General features: G+C 36.5%; 1 long non-coding RNA gene across 1 annotated transcript; it reads left to right on the forward strand.

The window, feature by feature from the left end:
• Positions 1 to 11,771: 11,771 nt before the first annotated feature.
• On the forward strand, positions 11,772 to 12,446 carry LOC124384035. Its single transcript, XR_006925329.1, has 2 exons — positions 11,772 to 11,873; positions 12,305 to 12,446. It is a non-coding gene; the product is annotated as an uncharacterized LOC124384035 (long non-coding RNA).
• The last annotated feature ends 10,696 nt before the right edge of the window (positions 12,447 to 23,142 follow it).

Genomic DNA, 23,142 nt, shown 5'->3' on the forward strand with positions numbered 1-23,142 from the left:
AGAATGGATATGATATGGGACCATAGAGGGAGACATAGCATAGGTTTTGAACTGAGACTGAGTCATATTACACTCCTTTGTGATATTACAGTATACAGTAAAAAAAAAAAAATTCAGATGATATTTGAATAAGGTAAATTTTGTTTACTGTTCTAAAGCATAGAAATGCAGCCTATGATGGTAAGCTCTTTCATTATTTTCCTTACCCAGAATGACATTTAAACTCATTGACTGTCCCTATATGCAGCACGCACAGAGATAGCAGCCCTGTCACAGCCTGTCTGGGCCACACAGAGATGGGAGTGGAGCTGTGTAACCAGACTCATTCAGAGGAAAGCAGTGCTTTTCCTTTCACTTTGACAACCCACAGCTCCATTATAGGAAAAAGAAAGGTGGAAGAGGAAAAAAAACACTGTTCTCCTTCTCTTTTTCAGTATCTCCTTGTGGCAGCCTCTTCCATATCTCTCCTAATCTATACAGACCAAACGCATGCTCTCATCCTGCCTGAACTCCGCTGTATGTCAGGCTTCAACGGGGACTCAGTAGGCATGCTGCAGTCTTCCTTCTTTCTTGTCAGACCACCATGGCATTTAGCAGGTAGTAGAGTTTGAGTCTAGCCTCAGGGGGAAAATCTCTCAATGATGGCTAGCTGAGAGGGGCATTGTCAAGTCTATTAATCATAAAGTAATATATTCACTTCAGGTCTGGTTGTGAAAGAGGGTTAGCCTGCAACCAGTTTGAAAAGGAGACAAGCAAAGAAACAAGTGAATAGGTCAAACTGCCCTTTAGTTCAGGAAACTCCTGCAGGAACAGGCTGAGTGGAAGTATGGAAGTGCACAGGGAAATACTGCAGGCTGGAGAACCAAGCTGCTGTGATTGCAAAAATCTCCCAGGCTGTTTCCTACCTGCTCAACATGCCAAAGCTTACATATGACATGGATATTATTCTGTTTGATTCAGATTCAGTTTTTTTTTCCAGAGAGGAGATGCTGTTGAAACTCACTGCACCTGTTTTAGCAATTATGTATATGTTTCTATATATAAAGGTGCTTTTAAGATCACAAACAGTTTTTACACATTCTCATGGGTTTCCTAAAAGTTCTCTGTTTTCTTTACTTAAAAATACATTTTCCCAATGAGGAAATTAGTGTGTGAATATAAGTGCACATGGTGCCCTGCAAGAGACTGGCATCTCTTCCAGGGTGTATTCCCACATACCCTGTGTTCCCTGGTCCATTGCAACTCTGACCATGATCAATGATGTATGAATGGAAGCGAAAGGACCTTTTTTCCTTATTTTTAGTAAGGCGTGCCACATTTCTCATTTAGGGGTTATAGCTTTTTTTTCTGAAACCTTTTCTTTCTTTTATGCATTTCCACAGCAAGTGGACAGATCATCAGGGACTGGTTGGTGTGGAGGGGTTTTTGGGGTGGTGAGGGCATTAGGGGAAGCCACCTGGGGGTGTAATGTGACAGTGATTGGTAGCAGTGCTCTGTCCTCAGGCTCACTCCATTTTTAGGCCCTCTCCCTAATGTTCATTGATCTGGGTGCAGATGGCACATTCTTTGTCTCTCTGGTCTGCCAAGTGTAAGCACTCCAGCAGCCTGGCAGGTAGCCTGACGCAACATGACTTTGATCCACTGCGACCTTTTAACAAATTCTCCATTTTCTCACTGGCTGGAGTGAAAATGGGGAGGCAAAGGGGAGGGGATCTATACATACGTTTTTTTTTTCCTATCCTTTTTTACATTCTCCAATAGTTTGTTGGACCTAGAAGTAACTTAATGTAGCATTTCAGTGTCTGATGTTTATTTGAATACTTGTGTTAAACTGAATTACTTCTCTAGAAAAAATAAAAATGAATGTCTCAATACTCAAGAAGTGCAATTTTTTATGAAATATTACAGTCTAATTATAACTTTCACTGTGATGGTTAGGCCTCCAATGCAGATAAATAAATAAAACCTAGAAGCTTTATGTGAGTAATTATATGCTTTATTTGTAATATATTTCTTTTTTATATTAATATTTTTATATTTATTTGATTTCATTATTTATACACAAGATTCTTTATATCAGTATGAATGCAACATATAAACTGAAACTTTTTAACTTGCAGTAGTTATGTATTTGTTCTTGTTTTGGTGACCTAGCTGAGAAACTGTGAGTTAGATGAGTTAAAGAGATATCATACATTGAGTGACCTCTCAGTTGCTCTGTAGTGTTTGCTCAGTGATTGGCTCCCATCTAAGGTCATTTCTGATCTGCACTGTTCATATTTCATTGAAATGATAATCTGACTTGAATAAACACATTAGGCCTACATTATTAATTCCAATTTCCCCATGATTCTGTTTGCTCGACCTGGTTCGTGACGGGGTCAAAAAACTTGGTCACTGAGCCCAGGTGTAAACCAAGCCATGCCAGTCTTTGTCTCCTGAGGAAATTGAGGCCCAGGGAAGGTTAAATGCAAACTGTTTCTCTTCCTTGCTGCTTGTGTTGATTCAGGACCCTGTGATATTTGCCATGCCAGTATGAGTGCCTCGGTATGACAGCTATGATAGTGCTTAAAAGGTCTGCACACAGTCCTGGAATAAAACCCTCACAATTAATTTGTGGGAGAGTTTTGCTCATGTCCCCTAGTTCCCTATCTACCCCGCCTTTGCCCACCCGCTTTGGGTCTAATGTCACGCAGTGGGACTCTCGATGCAGTGCCAGCCAGGGAGGGCAGTGCACAGTCTCCTGCTGCTCTCTAGACAAATATATCTTCCTCAACATGATTGCACATGATAGCTCGGAAGCACCCACAACTCACAGCAAAAATTATTTTTTATATTGGAGACATGGACCAATGTTAAGACAGCACCCTAAAAAGGTTGGGTATGCTTTGCATGTCGAGTTTCCAGTAAGATTCCAGTTCCATTTATTTTTTTGCAGCAAAAGAAACAATACACAACAGAGTATTTCCCATCAAAAAAACTGAATGGGTTCATAATTTGTCAAAGCCATCTCCTTGTTCAGGAACAGTGACTCCCATGTGAAAAATTTCTTGGCACTTTGAAGCGGAATGATGCATTTTGCACAGTGCGTTTGAGAGGTAATAATGATATTAGATGACATTGTGGGCGGGGGAGGGGAAGTGGTCTATTTCTGCATGTGGGATGGACATGGCCTGTCATTTCCTATTTTCTGGGCAATTGACAAACATGTTCTAATGGCTGTGGTTCTATTTCAGGTTGGGGTTGTGAGAAGTGACTGTGTCTGAAGGAGAAAGATAAGAGAAGGAGCAGCACTTCTCTGAAGCTTTCTAACTGAAACCTGTGATGTGGAACAGTGGGAGCATTTCTGAGAAGAGACAGGAAAGGTGCAAATAACTGAGCCAATCATCAACATGTTTCAGTGCTCTCTAATGTGAACATGCAGGAGGTGGTTATAAATAATATTAAGATGTGTTGATGTTTGCCAGAGTAGAGAACAGCTCTGTTTATTTGACAACAAAAATATGTAATCTCTGTCATTTCTGATGATTATTGAACAGACTTTATCTGATTGTACAGTGTGTGTGTGTGTGTGTGTGTGTGTGTGTGTGTGTGTGTGTGTGTGTGTGTGTGTGTGTGTGTGTGTGTGTGTGTATAAATGTACTATTCTTGGTTGACAAGAGTAAAACCCAATGTGGTCTTCTCTTGTAGTTTATTCACCTCACTGTTTTATGTTTGATATGTATATGTATAAACATCTTCAAAGTTAATGGGCAAGCGTAAAAATTGAGTGAGTTTGACAAAGGCCAAATTGTAATTGCTAGATGACTGATTCAGAGCATCTCCAAAACTACAGCTCTTGTGGGATGTTCCTGGTCTGCAGTAGTCAGTATCTATCAAAGTGGTCCATGGAAGGAACAGTGCTGAACCAGTGACAGGGTCATTGCCGGCCAAAGCTCATTGATGCACGTGGGGAGCGAAGGCTGGTCCGTGTTGTCCAATCCAACAGATGAGCTCCTGTCTCCAATGATACCCCACCTTGTCTCCAAAACGTCCTACATGCGCTGTCGCTCTCATTTCTTATCCTGTCCATCCTCATCACTCCCAACGAAAACCTCAACATCATCAGCTCTGCTACCTCCAGCTCCACCTCCTGTCTTTTATTCAATGCCACTGTCTCTTAACCATACAACATCTCAGGTCTCACCATAGTCCTATAAACTTTCCCTTTCACTCTTGGAGATACCTTTCTATCACAAATCACTCCTGCTATCACTCTTCTCCACCCACTCCACCCTGCCTGCACCTCACTTCTCTAACATACTCTCCATTACTTTGCACTGTTGACCACAGGTACCTGAACTCCTCCACCTTCTCCACCTCTTCTCCCTGCAACCGCACCACTCCACTGCCCTCCCTCTTATTCACACACATGTACTCTGTCTTACTCCTACTGACTTTCATTCCCCTTCTCTCCAGCACATACCTCCACTTCTCCAGGCTCTTTTCAACCTGCTCCCTACTCTTACCACAAATCACAATATTATCCGCAAACATCATAGTCCACGGAGACTCCTGTCTGACCTCGTCCGTCAACCTGTTTATCACCACTGCAAACAGGAAAGGGCTCAGAGCCGATCCCTGATGCAGTCCAACCTCCACCTTGAACCAGTCTGTCATTCTTAATGCACACTTCACTGCTGTCACACTGTCCTCATACATGTCCTGCACCACCCTCACATACTTCTCTGACACACCTGACTTCCTTATACAATACCACAACTCCTCTCTTGGCACCCTGTTCACTTTCTTTAAAAAAACACACAATGCAACTCTTTCTAACCTTCTCTATTCTTCTCTATCAAATACTCAAAGCAAGGAATCCAAACTCAATCTTCAAAATATAAATATTTGTGTGTGTATATATATATATATATATACATATATACATAATATATACATATATATATATTCATATTGTGTGTGCGTGTGTGTGTGTGTGTGTGTGTGTGTATTTTCCCTGGTTACTATAGATTAATTAGTACCTAATTTAGAAATTAGAATTTTTTAATCTGTTTAATCTGTAGCCCAACCAATATTACTATGCAGGCCAGATTTTCTACCCTATGCAATCACCTGTTTTCATTCCAACTTCTGCCCATTTGGTTTAGTATTCTGAAAATATTCTACTCCCATTGTGCGAGAAAAGCATGGTGTGTGTCTGTGTGCCACAGGTGTTTTTGATGATTTCTATGTCACTCTGCTAAAACCTATGTGGAAAGGAAAAGGTGTGCAAGTGCCTGGAGACAAATGATGCAGGGTGAGGAGCTCTCCCCATATTTAGCCTGAAAAACAACCTGGAGCACAGACATTTTCTCTCATTAAGCAGTGATTTACTCCTAGTGTGAGTGTCTCAACCCAGAGCTAACCTTATCAGAGCCATCACCACTTCCCGTGCTACATGTCTTGGCCAGCTTCGAAAGCACATTCTGCATGCACTGTGTCAAGGGCGCTCCTATTAGGAGCTAACCTGGTGTTGTGCTGCTGCTGTGCCTTTTTCTCATTGAGGATTATTCAGAGAGGTGAGAGAGTTAGTCTAGTGCTAGGCTTAATTTAAAGCAGCAGTCAAACACAGGTCAAATGTTGTAATGAGTGGGTCAGATGGCAGCCAGTTTAAGTGACCTGCTCATTTTAATTCCTAAGAATGAGGTTATTTGCATGAAGCAATGGTTATTTGCCAAGAATCAATGTAGGTCTGGGGGCTAAAGTAAAAAAAAAAGTGGTAATGAGATAATTAATCTGAAAGGGTAATTAATTTTTTTAATCCTGTGCCACAGTTTCCCCATACATATTAATTATTTAGCTGAATTATAAAGTCTTGCTTATGATAATGACTGTATATTATTTTATTGAATGGTTTTAAAATAGCACATACCAGAAATCTACCTGGATTGCTTATTTATGTTTTTCATTTAGTGTAGGACGATTTAATATTATGTGATAATATTCAATGCCAAATAGACAAAACGCCAAATATAGGATACTATAAATTATTTAATCTTAAAAATAAAATATAAAATGTGAGGCCTTGAATCATTAAATATGTCTGTCTCTCAAAATGCAAAAGATTTACATTATTGAAACTAAGTTGAATAATTAATTTTTGACAAAGAATAAGCTAGAATTTCTAATTAACTATTTTTTAGTCTGGACAGCACCTTGCACATTCTCCTTGCACATTCTCCTTGTACCCGTGGCTAAAAACTCCTCCCCTTATTCATCCCTGTCTCTCTGAATTTATTTTACAATTTTTTTTTTTTTGGTGTCTGCCCATAATCCCACAGCCTCCATTATTGTCTTAATATCAAGTACAGCAAGAGATAATGGAGAGACACGCTAATAACAGTGTGGCCTAAAGGGGGCCCTCCAGGGAAATATCTTTGATGCCAGAGGAATATTAATACCGCTGAGGTCCTTGCTCTCTGCGTCTCTCATCATCTAACATTTTTCACAACTACATAATAGCCCTAATATACATAACAAAAGCTTTGAGGAAAAAAATAGCACTTCTTTAATGGGCATCCAGGCGACAGCAGACTGCAATGTGTAAAATCCAACTGTTGAATGAAAAACAAGGAGTGAAGTCAAATTGACCTGGAATTTAATCTGTAAATGTGTATGTTGTCAATGAAATGGTTCTGGATGATAATTTTCTTTGCATCGTCTACAAATAATAGATCTATATAACTTATTCAACACTTCTTTGCATCCCTCTATGTATTTTCTTCTAAATGATTGCAATATATCAACAGAGAACATTTTAGTTATTTAACAACAACCCGACCAACCTCTGTTTTATACACAAATCCATATTTATATGCACATACAATCCACTAGTGCAAACCCAGCAGCTTCACCTCAAGGAACAACAAACTTAACTCCATAATTGTATTGTATACTAGAGTTGTTATAACTCCATAAATGAAGAGATATAAAATTATAATTGGCCTGGGGATAGTTACTGAAAAGCCAATGCATCAAGTAGGTCTGAATTCATGAGTCAGTGTTTTCTTCTCCTCAAATATGCATTGAAACCTTGAAAACCAATATGGAAAAAGAGTGATGAATAAACATTTAAAGGATAAAGAAAAATAAACAAATAAAGATATAAATACAGATTTTAAGTTTTTTTTAGTTTGCAATAAACGAATCCAAGTTTTTGGATTATAAATAGAATGCTTGAGACATTTGCCTGGCCTTATCCTAAATGTCACATTTGTGACCTCGTTGTCTTGGTTTGTATTTACACTCTAGGACTGAGAGGCCATAGGGTGTCCTCATTTTATTTTTCAAAATGATGCTGTGCACCCTTCGGCATGAACCATATTGAAACAGACTCCATGGCAGCCTCGGACCCAAAAACCTTCACGATTATTTGTAAAGTACAGTGGAAGTTGTTATGTTTGTTGAAAGCATGACAAAGTGGTTATAAACTAAACATGACATGATGATTAAAGATAATACATTTTCTCCATGAGCACTAGTCATGCAGCAGAGCACTTTCAGCTCTAAAACAGGGCTGAAACGATTCCTCGTGAAATTCGAATATAAAAAAATCTTCAAGGCAAATTATTTGCCTTAATGCTTCATTTAGTCCATGTAACTACACATGGAGAACTGCGTTTCCCCGCAGACCATAATTACTGATGCACCTCCTGCTAAACTCTGGAGCACTCCGGACAGGTAAACACAGATGCTGCAAAATGAAAAAATGGAGGAAAGGGGAGAAAACAGCAATGGGCGAGGAGAAGATTCGTATAAAAGCCTGTTTTCATCACATAAAAAAAAGTTTGCCTAATTCCAACTTTTATTCTTGCAATTCTGCGTTTTTATTTCTCCCAAATGCAACTTTATTTATCGCAATTCTGACTTTAGTTTTCATAATTCCGACTTTTTTCTCGCAATTCCGACTTTCTTCCCCTCGCCATTCCGACTTTTTTTTGCCCATTCAGCGTCACCCCCTCTGCAGTTCCAGAAAGCTTTACACATTGAAAATGAAATCGTCTACAATTAATAGAATATTGATCAAACTAATTATATCAAACTAAGCTTTCGATCCCTGGAGAGAATTCTGTTTAACAATAATTTTTCATATCTATTGTTTAATAAATACAAAATATCTAGTTGTAGCAAATTAATATGGTATAAGAGGAATAAAACACTCAAAGACATTCTTTTATTGAATAAACATCAGGGTGGTAATGCCATTTCTAATCGTCAATAATTGTCGTTAATGTCATTGTCTAATAATTAATTATTAATTTCCTATAACTGCATGACTTGTATGTGTTTTGTAATGTATATTTAACCTTTTAAATAACCTATAACTAATCACTGGAATACTTTCTTCTTGTTGTTTTTCCTCTGTAAAACCCACTGGATTATCAAAGTCTTTGTAATCCCCTAGTGTATAACCCCTCCTTTCTATATAATCAACCACTGTATAACCATTCACTCTATAATTACCCCTTCTATAAGCACACAGTTTAATCGTACAGTAACTGTATAATTGCCCAGTCACTTATATGTTAATAAGAGATGAGTATTCTGGGATGTCACCTGAATTTCCATTGGACACTTTATTAATAAGACCAATGCTTTGCTATATTATTCAAGTGTGCAGTACTGTCAAACAAAGCTTAGAGGACTACTAAAGCGGCCGAGCAGTTGCGTGTGCAGCTGTTTAATTCTCTCATACTCAAATTTGCTTTAGATAAACCTCTGAATTGATCACTATAGCAGTGGATTAAGCCTAACATTGCTGTTCATAGCAATGTCAAGGTAGTAAGAAATCAGTTGTTTTTCTTATTCAACATATGCTTTACCTCCTTATATTAATTTTCTGAAATGGCTAATAATTTTTGAGGGCACTCTGTATTTCATTGCGCTTTTTCTAGATACATGTTGAAAAAGAGTCCCTCACATAAAAGTGCACTTCACAGACAATTTCTGTGAAATCCTATAATAACAATTACTATCATACTGTCGGTTAAGCTAGCTGGTTAGCCAACAATACTGCACACCAGCCTACAGTGTGATACAGGAAAATGTAATTATAGTGAGTGATTAAAGAGAGGGTAATTATAAAGTGTGTTATTATAGAGAGAGTGGTTATACACTGAGTGATAATCGAGTAGGAAAAAATCATTCAGTGGGCGATTTTACAGAGGGAAAGACAGAAAATAATAAAAAAAAAGAAAAGGTCTGGTAATTATTCCAATGTAGGTAATTATAGAAAAAGGAAACTAAATAGTTACTAAGAAATATGTATACAGCTTGGTGAAAGGTTTAGAGAAATATGCTAATCCAGTCTTTTATCTTTGGAGAAAACCAGTAATCAACCTTTTTTTTTTTAAGTATATAGGGTACCTTACAATCCTAGTCACGAGAGATGAAATAAGAGAATGACAAATGAACTGGGGTAATGCCAGTAGTATTATAATCACTGTCCACATCTGTGGGTAGGAAAGAGTATCTTGGTGAAACTTACTGTTTACTGCTCAATTTATGCCCTGTGTGGCATCTTTGGGCCACTTTGTGCTAATTACTTACTTAAAACAGACAGCAGAAAAAAGATTCCTCTAGCATGGTCACTGGGTTTTTACTTCAGCTCAACAACCTATGAGAGATTTGAATCTAGAGTCTGAATCTAGAGTCTGAATCAAGAGAAGGCAGATGGAGTGGTTTGGACACATTATTTGAATGCACCTTGTCAAACATTTGCACTGGAGCCTGTGGCAGTTCCACTGGAATTATCACATAGATGGATTTATAATATCTGAAGAATGGGTGATTGTGAATAAAGAAGTGTTAAAAACATATACACCTTTTTAATTATGCTTCCTATAATATATACTGTAGAGGAACATTTTATTTCCAAAATAATGGTCCTAAGGTTTGTACATTATTGCGCTGATATCAAGCTCTCAATCGTATTTGAAATTACTTTGTTGTTGTTGTGGTTCCTTTTTCTCTTCTTTTGTCTGATCTCAGCTGTAGACATTTTGTACTTAGCGATTTGTTACACAGTGGTGGCAAAGGCTCAGTAGAACGTGAGCATACAACTTTGATTCATGTTCTTTTCTCCCCTCTATTGAGAGCAGTAAATTGATTTCACACTTCACTAATAACCTGACCAGGGTATAACAAGAACTTGGATTGACTATAGGTCATACAAATTAATTACAGCAATTAGGTCTGAACGGGAAGAATGAGTTGGAGGGGAAAGGGCTTGTAGAAGTTAGGCAGGAATCAGAACTCGAGTTGTATTTTAATCCAGAGAATTCACTGTAGCATGCAAGCTCTGAGATACAGCTTACCACTCTCATTTTTAATGCTCATATCGAAAAAATAACAACTCAAAGTGTATTTTTTATTTTCAGAACTACATCCTGCCTATGTTAGAAAATTGCAAAATATTGCAACACATTCATTGTTTTTTGTCTTTTTGTGTTATTTATACAATTTGTACCTCTAAGAACAGAGTGGCATTTATTTGGAGAGCATACACTGTGTGGGCAAAAAAAAAGCATTGAATAAATTACTTACACCTGCCCTTACATTTATTTATAACACAACTACATCTAAGCCTCCATGGGGTAGACAAACAGCTGCAGCCACAAAATGCGCTTCTGACTCAAAAATTGGCAGAAATGTCTAGTGTGTCTGAAATTACCATTAGGTTTGGTTCATCGCTCATACTCCACCTCAGACCACCTACTAAATTAACGCTGTTTGAAGCCAATGAGAAGTGGTAAAAATGGTCAACATCAGAGATGCCAGAAGCTGACAGGCTAAAGAGAATTAAAAAGTAAATTCATAAAGATAATGTGTTAAATGTGTTTGAGAAGAACATAAAAATTAGTTTAAATATAATTAAATCTTGTGAAACAAACAAAAACTTTGAAACTTAGGAAACAGAGCAAAATATTTGCAAAATATTATGTTTAAACCTGTATTATTTACATCTGTTTAATCACACCACTTTATGCAATTACACCTCCATGCCTGCAGGTGGCTCTTTACTGAAAATATACTTCTTGTTCTTTAGTCATTTCCTGTCTTTGGCCTATATAACTCATTCATGCATTACCACCACATTGTATGGTCTTGTCAGTATCATTTATATAATGTTTTGACCCACTGCATTCTGTTTGCCATTTGTGTGTATGATCCTTATTTCATTTGATTACCTCTAATTGATTTTTCCCCCAGATTGTCTAAATCCTATTCTGGATTACCTGTGTTCAGACCCTCTGTTTGTTGTTGTTTCTCTGCCTTTTGGGAATTTTTTTATTTTGATTGGTGTTTTGTATTTCTCGACCATGAAGTTAAACCTTACAGAAACCTTACCATTATACATGGCACTAATGGAGGTTAATGTAGATCATTTCCTTTGCTGATAAAGAACTCCTCAACAGTATGAAGCTGACTGGCTGTAGATGCAGTCTGGTAGCATTTTCAGCCAGTCAGCCTCATATTATTAATGTCAGTAGCCCAATATTTAACACAAACCCAAAGTAGATCCAAAGCGACTCTGCATCTCACATTCATGTATAGCGATCTATGTCTCTTGGTAGAAATACAAGGTTTTTATAATGCTCAATCAATTCTCATGTTGTTTACAAGCTTTCCATCTATTTATCCCAGGGACACAGACAAAATATGATTCTTTATCTCTTTACTCACCATAAAAGTGCTTGTTTGTCTATACCGCTGTATATCTGACTATGCAACACTACAACAATCATGCAATTTGCAAATGAATTGCATAGTCTTTCATCATCCAGTTTCCAGACAAGATGCTGGGGAAAGGAGTCTAGCACTCAGACAAGGTGAGCAATCAGCATCCAATTATGTATTGCCTTTTCTTACATTAATAATCGATAGTGAGTGGAATAAAATAATTTAAAGCTGCAGAGTGTTACCAAGTGCTGCAATCTGAAAAAAAGCATGCAGATATGATACTTGAATCTAAACCAAATCTATATCATGACCTAAATTGATACTGAAATTATGGAAATTTTACACTAATTCTCAATAAAAACAGTACCACAATGATTGATATCCTTATTGTGGACAAAAATGAAAATTCCTGTTTTACTGAATGCTTTGGTATTAGGGTGGACATTTTAGTTTAGCCTGTCACTCTTAGGGTAAAAATGTTGTTCATGCTCTGAAGTTTTTTTTAGCCCTCATCAACAAAGGTGCCACAGGATGAGAAAGTGGCATAACAATTAATATTTTTTCTTGTTCCCATCCACAGCTTCCTCTGTGTATGTTCTTGATGGTAACCCTCTGGAAGACAAAACTATGACTAACTACATCATTCCCCACACCATTCACTCAATCCTACACCAAGTGTGCTTGATTTGATAGCACCATCATAAAATAAAGATGGAACCATATCTGCTATTTTTTTAGAAACTCAATCACACACACACACGCACGCATGCACACACACAAACAAATAGAGAAAATCTTGTCAAATCTGTGCTCATTCAAGAACCTCCAGACACCTTCCCACAGGTCTCTCTGTGCTTCTTATGGTTCATCATCACCCAAGGTGCAAACAGGTGCAAGTTAGGTACTAAAGTAGCACACAATTGCATCCACTTCGTTGACAAGTCACTGATTCAAAATTATTCAACATGGAAAAATAAAGCTAAATTTTAATTTTGGAGTCTAATCAAAGTTTTTCTGCTTTTGCTAGTTTAAATATAATATTTTTACTTTTAGACATTTACTGCTATTTGCATACCCTCAACTAATATTTACCTAAAATTGGTAAAAGTTTAGTTCCATAAAATAATTTTTAAAGTTACGTATTTTTAAATGTACATGTAGACATACTACATACACAAGGACAAAATATAACTAGATGTGTCCAAAATGTACATATATTATGGCTTCCATTAATGTTCCTTTGAATGAATTTAGGGTTGCTTGGTTCAGTAAGAATTAAAAAGTTAAAGATGTTCAAAAATAAGAAACATGTAAAGAAAACATTACAAACATGTTGTTTAGTGTGTTTTCAGTCTTTATTAAACAAGAGTAATTTGTATGATAAGAGCAGTATTAAATACTAAATGACAAAAAAGCAAAACAAACTACATTCCCATTTAAATAGTTTCTCAGTTCTGTGGTAAAATTGGCCCTAATTTACAGCTGCTAATTTAGATTTGAGTAAATTTAACAGAATATGCAATCAGCCAAAGCTTCAATTTCTTTCTTAGTTTTTTTAACTGACTTCCCCCTTACTGTTCAATCCTCACTCAAATGTGACACAAGTAGAAAAGAGCACTTTGCATCCTTCCATGTGCCTGGTGCAGAAAGTGCATATTTAAGCTTGTGTGCCACTTTTGTACATAACATATGCGTTTGTGCTGAGAACTTAGCCTAATTGGCGTAAACAGCTCGTATATATCTTGCTCTGAGTCGAGCTAAAAATGAATGTGAGACAATGCATGCACAAATATTCATCTTCAATAATCACTTTATCCAGGCCCTGTTTAAGATAAAAGTCAATCTCAGAACCCTGGACAAAGACAATAGAATTCACTCCAGTCTATCACAGGGCCCCATTTATACACCTTTACATCAGGGACTCGTTCATGTATAAAGACACTTTAAAATATGAAATTTGCCTATGGTTGTGCCCAATCATGAGGAAAACAAATCTGCACTAATTCATTCCAATGGATAATTTAACACTGACAGTCTGCCAACATGCATGTTTTTCTGAACACAAAGAACACATGCACCTCACACAGACAAAAACCAAACTCAGTATCAAACCTAGCACCCTGGAGCTGTGAGGCCACTGTCCTGCCCTTTACTAAAGTCGAGCCACAGAATGAGAAATTGTAAAATCATTGTGCCAAATAATGGGAAAATGGGTCTGCTTAAATGACTCATGGAGGAAGAAGGACAGCATTAAAAGCAATGTCTACTACTTTCACAGACACTCAGTACCCTTGAAATAGTGCCTGCAAATTGAATCATATTGATTCTCTAATACCTTGACAAAATAAAATAAATCAATGAACTCTTTTTGGTTTAGAAGATTTGATTAATGTTTTGAGTTCTTATGTAAACAGCCTGTGAGTGAAATGGCAAAATGATGTTAAATTACAGGTTAAAATGCAGAACGTCAGCAGGGTTTCATGTAAAAGTTCTGTTGTGTGCACATAGAGATGTATATTGAAGAGCTCAGTTATCTGAATAATGTCTTGGAAGATTAGTGCAGATTCAGTGAAATTTCAGCATTTATATGTATCATTTTGTTTGTGAGTGAATCCAGTATTTCAACTTGTTTAGTGGTCCATGCAATTTTGTTTTTCCTGCTAGGTGCCTTATTAAGTGTCAGTGAACAATTACCAGTTTGCATGAGATCAGTATCCTGCATGAGGTAAAAAGCTTTACTTACATACATTACTGTTGCTAATGGTTTGATCATTCCTTTGGTTTCCGTGTCAGGTCGGTAGTTGTTGTGAATATATACATAAACATGTTACACAAAAGCTTTTCACAATTGCACCCTGGCACCAACAGAACAGAACAGGAGTGAACATCAACACCCATAAAAAAAAAGAAAAAACAGTAACAAAAGCTTACTTTATGATGGAGAAAGTTGAAGGTTAGAAAAGCAAGAAAAAGAGAGACTAAAGATTGATTTGGAGCAGGAGGTTGAAGATTGCTCTTTCCTTAATTGTTTAAGGGTTCACTGTATAATTAATCGTGTATATCTTGCTGAAAGGGTCCAACTTAAATAGTTAGGGAACCACTAATTTATATAGTTCTACGTAGAACCTTTAAGGGTTCACCCAGACAAATAGCCAAAGTAGCCTATATTTCCTTTTAGTGTAGGAAGGACAGACAGTATGTTAAATTAAGAACATTTTTTCAGACAAAAACATTACATTTAAAACAATGAGTCCCTGTTCAATTTAATTAGGAGGAAAGTCCATGTTGATTTTGTACTTTTAATGTTTGCAAGTGTAAAGATCAGACATGAAGTTAGCTGTTTCAGTTCATGTTGGGGTCAGGGCTCTCTGCAGGCCACTCTAGTTCTTTTACAGAAACCGTGGTAATAGTTTTAATCACCTTGTGCACAGACAAAACGTCATGCAGGTCTGGACCCCTTAGTATCAATGTACAATGTGAAAAACTTGCTTTGCTGTAAAAAAAAAAAAAAAAATCCATGTATTAAGTATGTGTGGTGTTCTATTTAAACAAACATTTGTGGACCACTCACTATCACACCTATGTTGTGTGTTTCAATGCTAATTTCAGAAGGATGGGATTTTATACCAAATTCTCCTTTGCTGTTATTACTGTATAAACCTCCTGTATAACCCCCTCATGTGAAGATTATCCACTACATTATGGCTGTGGAGATTTTTATAAATATTTTTCCAGAAGTTCATTAAAATAATCATACAGTCTTGGAAATAATTATTTGATTGTGTAAAATATTCCCCTTACAAAGAAATTAAAAGTCTACAATTTTATGTTAGGTTTATTTTTAACAGAGAGAGAAAGAAAATTTTTTTTTTAATCCAGAAAAAATAATAAATTAATATTATATATAAATTCATTTGTATTTGATCAAGTGTAATAAGTATTTGATCCCCTATTAACCAGCAAGAATTCAGAAGAATTCATACCTCTCTGCCACCATGCGAAAGATCATGGAGGTGTCAAAAGAACAACAGGAACAAAATTGTAGACCTGCACAAGGCTGGAATGGGCTACAAGACCATCAGATTGTTGCCTTGGCCATATGTTTTGGGTCATTGTCATGCTGGAAGACCTGTCCACAACCCATCTTCAGTGTTCTGGCTGAGGCCACGAGGTTCTCTCCCATGATTCTATACTGCATTGCTCCGTTCATGTGGTGAAGTCTTCCTGTACCCTTAGCAAAGAAACAGACCCAAAGCAGAATGTTTCCTCCTTCATGTTTGACAGTGGGGATGGTGTTCTTGGGGTTATATTCAACATTTCTCTGCCTCAAAACATGGTGAGTTGAGTTGATGCCAAAGAGCTACATTTTGGTCTCATCTGACCACATCATATTTTTCCAAGCCTTCTTTGAAACATTCAGGTGTTCATTGACAAACTTCAGACTATTGATGTGCATTCTTGAGCAGAGAGACATTGGTATGTTACCGATTGTTTTCTTGGTGGTCCCAGCTCTCTAGGGGATTAAATACATATTTTATATTCTAATTATTATAAATTGTAAATTGTTAATTTCTTTGTTGGGGTAAATTTACTAAATCAGCAGGGGATCAAATTATTATTTCCCCCACTGTAGTTCATTGCTTTGTGCGGTTGATGTCAGGGGCCTTCGCAAACTATAATTTTTTCAGCATCAATTTTGCTAAGGAAATTTAGATGCTTCAGAATACTAAGACATTCAAGATAATTGTGCACTGTGTACTGACAAGAGGTTGGGAAAGGCCACTGCAGGTATGATGGTCAGCTGTCTACAATCTTTCTGTCATATAGTTCTTCTTTCTTTTTTTTTCGTTAAGTAGCATGTGTTTGTTTTATATTAAGTAGGCTGAGAGTATATTGGAATCTACCACGTTTTTATGTGTTGGATTAAAGGCACTGAGACTATTTAAGTAACTGAGAAAAACACTTAAAAAGACAAATGACCTACAATGTCATATATATTAAACAGATGTGTACTTGAAGAGTCAAACTCAGGAGACTTGCCCATACTCTACCTCATAACAACCACCAGCATTTTCAGGAGGGGTATTTAATTCCACAATGGATCGATGTGGCCCTTTAAATACATTTAAAACCCTTATTCTAGGATTTCAAATATTCATCAAAAGAAAGCACTGAAGGTTTCATTGTGATTCATGACTTGTAAAACTTGCCCTATAAGGCTAAGCACACAACCCTGCCAACTCTATTGACTTCAATAGAAAGGCTTATAGAAGCTGCAAGTCAACAGTAGACACTATTGGAAAAAAGGACACTGTCACAAAGACTAGGGTTTGTTCTCAAGTCATTTTATCTTGCCCATGGATATTTTGTCTGCATGTGAGTGTTGTTAAGGTTAACTAATACCACCTTTGCATCTTTTATTGTACAAAAGAACCCATGCTCATAGAAAAATAACTGACCTCATTTAAATATTAGTTGAAAATAACAGACTGTACATCCTTTGACTATTTTTGAACTTTAGTGAACAAAGTGTAAATGTGAAATCTGGGCTAATGTATACGATTTCAGCAGAACACTTAACAGCAGGGTGAATATGCAGCTCAAATTAAGTGACAGTATATGAATACAAATTTCTCCACTTGTCATGTCATAAGTAGTTTCACAAACATAGTGCAATCTACGTCGTTTGCTCGTCATACCTGACTGCACACTTTATCGAGGACCCTCGCTTGGAGTTGACAAATTACATATTCAAGTTTTCATTTGAATGAAAAATAAAAGTTATCTCATGCCAGGGATTAATGAACAAAGATAAAAAAGAATGCAGGGCTGGTTGACACTAACAGTGAGGAAATTAAAGTATTCCATCTATAATTGATGTTATTAAATTAGTTGGCGTTGTACGTTCAAATGATTTTCTATCCATGTCAGGAGTGATTGCTTTACTTTAGCAGACCTCTTATTATTAGTGAAAATTATACACCATTATACGCTGCAATTTAATGTTCAAACTGATCACCTTTTTCCTCTTTTATTTTCACCTTTATGTTTTCCAACTGATCCTCACTTAGCTCTGTTACCCTAACAGCTAAATATCTCTTCTGTGTAATCTTTAATTTGAGTGAATGGTCTGAAAGGCCAGTGAAGCTGGCTTGGCAAGTGTTTTGGCTTGGTTTGTCTGAAGCAAAGGGTCTGATTCTTTAGGGAGAAAGAAAAGGAGAAAGCATCCTATTCTCTCAGTTCACACTTGTTATTTTCTCAGTCGGGAGGCACAAATCTGGTCATTAGCACAGTAATGCAGTCTCATCTTGACCCCAGCTGGCCTGCTATTAACATGTCTACACCTGAGACCACCTCTAAATACCCAGCACAATTCACAGTTACAACTTCTCCTCTTCATTCAGCAGAATCAGACAGGCAGAAATAACTGCTATCTTTACTTGTTGTTTCTGGCTATTTTGCCTGAAGTGGTATGGGTCTGAGCGTTAAGTGATTTCAAATGGACACATCCAATGTGATTTATTGTTGCAAATCTGCCACGAGAAAGGTAAATTTATTGTACAGTAATACAAAGGTCTAGGCAAGAAATACAAAGCAAAAAAACAACAGACAGTGATGAATGTTCTATATTTATTAGTCAATTTCCAGCTGCAGAAAAAAGGTTTCTTTCACTATGCATTCAAGTCAATCATTGGTGAATAAGATAATAATGTTTTCAGAAGCATCTGTCATAATAACAACAGGTGAGGCTTCTGCTGCAGGCAGTAACAGATGCACCTGTTCCTTTACTCTTCCATTATACTCGAAGTGAAGGGTAACTCCTTCTTCTGTCTGACAAAACTATATGAAAGATCTATATGTTGGGTTTGAGGTGAGGAAGGCAGCTGTGCGCTCTGAGGAGCAGGCTCATTAGAGAGGGGTGGAGAATGTGCCTGCACTGATTAACACTTCACTCTCGTACTGCTTTAATCTGCCAGCTCTCTGCCTCCAAGCCTTCGCCTGTTCACACACCGTCACCTGAAAGCCAGTCTTCTGCGCTTTCACACACATGGGTAATTAAACGGAGAGAGAGGACAGTAATGCGCTGCTAGAAAAATGGGCTCAACTGAGAAGCAAGTCTTTACTCATTATCTCAAATTTGCTCTTGTGCTACAAGAAAACAAAAGGAAAGCTGGGACAGAGAACAGTTTCCTTCCTGTATTGAAAGACCTTAATATTTAAGGCTGGAAATTGAACCTACTATAAGCTGTATGTGTTTATTAAAAACTGACTGAATAATCAACATGTAGTTAAATTTCCCATAAATGCATTGTAAAGGGCACTGTCCACGATTTTTTTTTTTTTATAAATTATTTAAATTAAGTAATTTTTAGTGTAGGGGATTCAAGGCTTTGTGTTTTTTTTTCTCTTTGTGAGTAAGAAATGTCCCCCACAAGGATAATAACCTGGCAATACTGACATTTGGACATTTGACAATCACCATGAAAGCTGTTTTTTGTGATCTTTGATAAAAACTTCATCAATGTTTCTGTGTCTATACTTGCATTTGAAAATATTCAACCCCTGACACACACACCTTAAAATGTTCTATGTTGATGTGTATAGAATTGAATGAAAGTATTCGTAAGTTTTAGGGAACAAATAAGTTCCTCACAAGTTGACATACATTTATGTTTAAAACAAAACATCTAGATTTCTTGAAATGTCAATGTGCACTCTCACCCCCAAAATCAATACTTTGTGAAACATCCTTCTGCCTTAATTCCTCTACTAAGTGATTTCACTATGAGCTGACAAGCTTCAGACACCTCTTTTAAGGAATATTTGATAAATATACTTTTCACACAAAAGCTTCCAGTCATTAAGGTTTAATCTCACTAATGATTTTGTAATCGTCTTATAGTTGTCACTGTCTGTCATCCAAAGTTTTTATGGTTTATTAATGTAATCATTTGCAGTAGCACGGGGGTTTTATTTCAGTGTCCTAATAAGATAGTGAAGGTGACTTGTAGAAAATCTGGGCTTCTCCCACAGACAGGCAGGTTTGCTGATGTGCCATTTGCTTTGAACTTCTGTACAATGCTCCAAATAATGCTTTTAGGAATGTTCAGAAAATTGTCTTGTAAATCTTATTATACACGTTGCCATTTGGTGCAATAAAATGTTCTTCTTTTCAAGCTCTGGACCATGTGATCAACACACCTTAAACATATGGTGTTAGGTCATATTTATGTAATGTAACACATCACAAAAAATGTAAATATAATGCAACTGAAAATACTACATTATTCATTTTCTTCATTTTCATCAACTATCATATCTATCTATCTATCTATCTATCTATCTATCTATCTATCTATCTATCTATCTATCTATCTATCTATCTATCTATCTATCTATCTATCTATCTATCTATCTATCTATCAGTGTGTGTGTGTCTTTGACACAGACATTTTTCACAAGAACAAACACTTATCCTCTCCATAAAGCCACTGTCCCTTCTGAGATGTGATTTAATGTATTGATCCTTATAGAATGGACTGGCTTTCAGTGCTTCTGGATGGTTGACTGCCTCACTCTGAATAAGGAAGAGGATAGAGTGTTTCAGTCTGGCCTCCTCTTGCCTCTTTCCCTGCACCTTAATGGCACCTGCTGCTTAAACAACCATCACCAGCTCTTCTTACATGAGGATCCATGTAATTTTGTTGACTGACAACATACTATTTTTTTGTTTTCTTGTCTTGCACCCACCAGTAAGTGCTATGGTGAGTGTAGCTATTTGTTATTGACAGTATGAATTTTTACCTGTGATCATGTGTGTGATTTTGATATCACATACTGAGGCTGAAAAGCTGAACAACAGCAAACAAAAGATGTCAGGGTCATGAAAGCAGATGAAACTGGTCTGAATCACTTTTTAAATGGCACACAGAGAATCAACTTGTTTTGGCTTTAGTGATAGTTCAGATCAGTATGAATACATAATATATAATACATTAATACATAATATGTTAAACAGTTAATACTAATGCTGTCATTGAGTCTTGTATGTGTAGGCTTAACATGTTAACCCTCCAAATGCACCTGCAATTAATAAAGCACTCATTTATAGAATTATATTTATATAGTTTGGATTGACCAGTTAACAAGTTTCACAAAGATTAAGGGTTTTCTATTTAATTCCTGTTATGCATTTGGTGTTTTTAGATTCTCGCCATAATAGTAAATAAACTCTATTAGTGGTGTTTTATATTATAGTATATAGTGCAATGATTTGTATAAACAAACTAATAGACAACTATACAAAAAAATGGAGAATTAGTTAAACATTTTATGTTTTGAGCCTCTCTTTTGGGCTTGACCTTTAAACTAGACTAAACCATCTGTTACTGATTCTACAAGCTCAATCAGTCCAACTATGCTAAATAAATCTAACTAATGGTGACAGTTTGCTTTAAAATCTACAGGTAATTAAATAATGCACATTCTTCATGTTAGCTGATAGCCAACTTGTGGATATGTGAATAGATTGACAGCATGGATAAATTTTTCCTTCTCTGTAAGGTTAACTTACTCCTAGCTTATTGGAAGTTATCAATTATAATTACAAGCTCAATTCATTGTTATAGCATGAGCTACTCAATTTGCAAACATGGCCGTCAACTGTCACAATGACTGGACAACAGAGGTGCAAAGAAACTGGTTAGAGGTCATAAAGCTTTGCCTCCATTATCTTCCAGTTTATTTTATTGTGATGGTTTATCATGAATGGTACAGTACATTTCCTATAGCAAAATGTGAGCATCTGTCTTTTGTAAGTCAGCTAACCATTAGGTATGTGAAGTATTTTATCAACAAAGCAGCAAATATTAATGCTGTGTTGTTTTATTATCTTGATATACAGTTTCAGCAAACATTTTTAATACCGATGGTTAAAGGATAGTATAGTTTATACTAGGGGTGCCCAATATGTCGATCGTGATCGCAAAGGTAGTGTGGGTAGATCACATGACATTAAAGAAAATAGATATTTATTTCTGCAATTTTATAGTAGGTATACCTACTATAAAAATGCATAAATAGATATATTTTTTAATATAGATATTTATATAGATATTTATATAGATATCTATAGATCATTTTGACTTGGTCATTTTATGAGTAGCTTGCAAAAAGTGAAAAGTGTGTGCACCCTTGGTCTATGCAAATAAAAAACAAGAAAGGGGTTATTGGTGCTTTGTTATCTGGTCAATTAAATTAGTTATTTCTTGTCTATTGGTTTGAGCCACTATATACAACAGAGCCAACTATTTTTTCTAAATACCTCATTTGAGTTTAGTTGGAAAATAATTCAAATATTTTAATTTTTTTTGTCACATACACATTCATACAGAGTACAACGTGTAGTAAAATGCTCTAATCAAGCAAGCTTTCTGAGAAAAAACACTTTTGATTTAAGCTCAAATTATGATCAAGCATAACTATGACAACAAACCTAATTCATTAGATTCAGACCTTTGACTCTCAGTGGGGCATCTAAAGGCCATTGAGTATAATGTGGGGTTGACTGCCTTAATCTCTATTGTAATAGGTGATTAGTGTTAATGTGCCCTAACCATATGTGGGATCAAGGCTCATGTTTACAATCATATTGAATATGTGAAGATTTTGTTGTGTAGTTAATCTCTTCTTTAAGCACAGATTGAAATTAAAATGAAATCATGTACATGGGGAAAGATGTGTTTTAATACTTAAAGATAAATAAAAATAAAACAAAGCATTGTCTTTAGTATTTATGAAGAACCAAATTAATGGCAATTGTAAAGTCTTATACATCATTTATTACTGTTCAAAAGAAGCATTTTCTTTTATTGTAAAGATTTAAACTAGTGCAGTGCACTAAAATGGCCCCGCTGTGATCAAAGAGACTGATATTTGGAATGGAGTGTTTGTTAGCCCACATCCTAATTAGCGCTATTCAAACCACATGAAATAATGAAGTAATGAGCGGCTGTTGGTGTGTGCTCTCCAAGAACGTGGCATTCCTTTCCACCTCACTCCCTTTAATTCCTCCATCTTTGCTTCTGAGGATGTCTGTTGATGTGTGTGTTCTGTGAGAGACTGGGAGAGAAAAATAGATGAGTGGGGAGGGGTGTGATCAGGATGCCATTGAATGAAAATTTTTTGCACCTGGATCTGAAGAGAGAATGTGTCCTTGATAAAGCCTTTGTGCCTCGCAAGGTCAATTATCATACACATCTTGACTTCCCAGGTTCCCAGTCGAGTGGCAAACTCACCGATGCACATGCAGCTCTTGGCACACATTCCTATCTGTTTTCCTTTGGAAACAGAAATAATGGTTGCTCTGTGGGATTGGCTACTTTGTAAACCCTGTACTGGACTGCAATCTTGCCACAC

The sequence above is a fragment of the Silurus meridionalis genome, chromosome 4, assembly GCF_014805685.1.
Source record: "Silurus meridionalis isolate SWU-2019-XX chromosome 4, ASM1480568v1, whole genome shotgun sequence".
Taxonomy (NCBI): Eukaryota; Metazoa; Chordata; class Actinopteri; order Siluriformes; family Siluridae; genus Silurus; species Silurus meridionalis.